Below are 2,770 nucleotides of genomic sequence, written 5' to 3'. Positions count from 1 at the left end.
CCATGCTTAAGAGAGAAAGTACTTGTTTTTGGGCCTCTGCCCACTGATTTGGGGGTAGGTCCTGCCACCCACTTGGTGTTGGCAATGTGTGGAAGTGAAAGCTGTATCCCTGGGACACTATATTTAAAACCCATTCATCCTGGGTAATGAGTTCCCAATTCTTTGCATGAAGAGCAATATTTCCCCCCAAAGGGGCTGTCAGTTGATAAGTGCTTGAAATTTTTAAAAATAAGTCATTGAGACAGTTTACCATAGTTATGAGTCTTATTTTTCCCAGATTTGGAAGTGGAGGCCCCCCACTGCTTAGTTCTGTGTGTCCCCTGGGACTGAAACCTGGGGTTTTTGCTGTGTCTGGGTTTGGCTTGAGAAGACCTGGAAGGGGCTGGAAAGGACCAATTCTTAGAAGGCCAGTGCCTACTAAATCTAGGAGGCTGAACTCGTAAAAAATCTTTAACAGTTTGCATAGATTTAGCTTTATTTTCCATCTTTTTAAGAACTTCCTCAGCCTTGTTGCCAAACAGGTGGTCCTGATTTAAAGGAGCATCCAACAATTTAGCTTTAACATGATCAGGCAAAGATTGCTCCTTAAGCCAAGCATGCCTTCTGAGCACAGACCCAGTAACAGCAGCCCTGCAAGTGGCCTCTAATGAATCAAAACCACATTGCAAAGTATGTTTTCCAACTTGTTCAGCAGAATGCATTAAATCCTTGTTATAGAAAATTCAAAGATCAATTCACGTAAGGTTCAGCAAGGCATTCTTTATTACTTGCAACAAGGAGACAAAGCATGTAGGTACAAGGTTTGTCTGATTTTCAATAGCTCAGCCTGCTGTTTTTATACAGTTATTTGCACGTACAATATACAGTTCTCTGCACGTACACAGCAGATGCTTATCAGTTAATTGCTGACTTTTACAAAAACATTTTTCAGAATTTAGCTTGTCCACAGGGCTTGCCCTGTCAAACCCAGTTTCTGAGTTATGGTCCTGTAACTATCTCTTCCTAACACAACAATTATCTGTTGCTAGTGTGAGGCCCCTATCTCAACATTCCACAGCAAGAACAACAGACTTTAGGCGTCAGCAGCTTTTACAGAGACCACCAGTATTTACACATTTTACATAGAATAAATGTATTAACTCTTAACCCTTTAAGTGCAGAATTGTACACTATACTATTTGTACACTTCTCTAACATTTCCCCCCTTTTAATACTTTATTCTTATTGTTTAATGAGTCTAAAATAAGTCCATTTCATCTCTTGACCATTTCCACCCAGGGCCTTGCAGTCAGAGAGTCATTCGGCTTAGGCTCAAGTAAACAATTCTTCCGCCTCCAATTTTAGTAGTTCTTCATATTCAGTACTTTCTTGGTACAAGGTCTTTGAGACTGAGGCATCTATAGTGCTTTTTACCTGTCCACGCATGCAGGGGACGCAGCAGCATCCACAGAATATCAATATCACTGCTCCAATGCAAATGGCGATCAACAGATTCATCAGGACACTGCCCCAGCCCCCAAATCATTTCTGGAAAAAGTCTGTTAAAGAATTTTGACCTGGCTTGGTTAAGGCAGATACTTGCTGAATCACTTTGAGATGGCTATCTATTTCGTGTTCATTGTCGGGGATAAACGAACAGCATTCCTCTTGGATTAATGCGCAAGTACCTCCTTTCGCTGCCAGGGTGAAATCGAGAGCCATACGATTTTGAAGCACTACTGCTCTCATAGCGGTCAGTTCATCTGTCACCATTTCCAAGGTGGAAAAGGTTGCATTGCTCAATGTCTCAAGCAGCTTGGACAACTTTCTCAGTTCCCAAATCGATTTTACCGCTCCGTACTGAGGTAGTATGCCGGCCCATGATATGACATCATCACCGAGAACCATATGGGACAGTCCTTTGTCACTGACATGAGCCAGATCATGGTGATATATCCATGATGCATCAATTTGGCCTACTGGATTAGTAGGTTTTTTCACTTCTCGAACATTTTGGATTTTCCCTTGAGGTAAAGTTAACGTGTGTCATATAGCTGGAACTAGGTAGCCCAAAAAGCAGCTTCCGGACCACTTTCTTGGTAGACATTTATATGCTTTTCTTCCATACACAAAATAACAATCTTCCACTTTAATGGTGATGTTGATAAACTCGAAGTGATCCCCGAAATCCTGCTGTCCTTGGAACATTTTCCAATAGACAGTTTCCATTTCCTGGGCAAAGTTGACTATAGAGTTATTAACAAGTTTTCTTTTAGATGAGAAATTTGCCACACAACCCGACTTGTATGTAGTGCAGTTATAAACCACAGTTTTGATGCAATGGCTCCATCCTACCCTAGTTTTATCAAGTTTCTGAAAACACACAGATCCATTTTGACGGAAGGCCAGCTGTAAGGCAACCGTATTTGCAGACGTAATATTAGCCGTGTTGCTCAACAAGCTTGTCCATGTCTCGGTAACATTTAGTGGAGATGCCACTAAAGGTAATCCTCCATGTGCAGTTGGTACAGCTGCACAGATCCAACAATTAGAGACATTAAGGGTATCTGCATATGTGTACTTGATAGCCTGATATGTGTTGAAAGCAGGATGCCACGCTGCACACTTGCTAGGTTCAGTAAATGTGGCGGAAAGGGAAATAGCCATAGCAGAAAAACAATGACCCCAATAACAGTCAATGAGATTACCACACAATATTTTTGTGGAAAGGGTTGTCGTTCCAGTGTTCTGTTTTCTTTGGTTTTCCCAAAAGGATGGAATTCAACTTTCT

The sequence above is a fragment of the Protopterus annectens genome, chromosome 4.part0 (genome assembly GCF_019279795.1).
Source record: "Protopterus annectens isolate FY-2018-M chromosome 4.part0, PAN1.0, whole genome shotgun sequence".
NCBI lineage: Eukaryota > Metazoa > Chordata > Ceratodontiformes > Protopteridae > Protopterus > Protopterus annectens.
Note: the sequence above shows the minus strand (reverse complement) of the source record.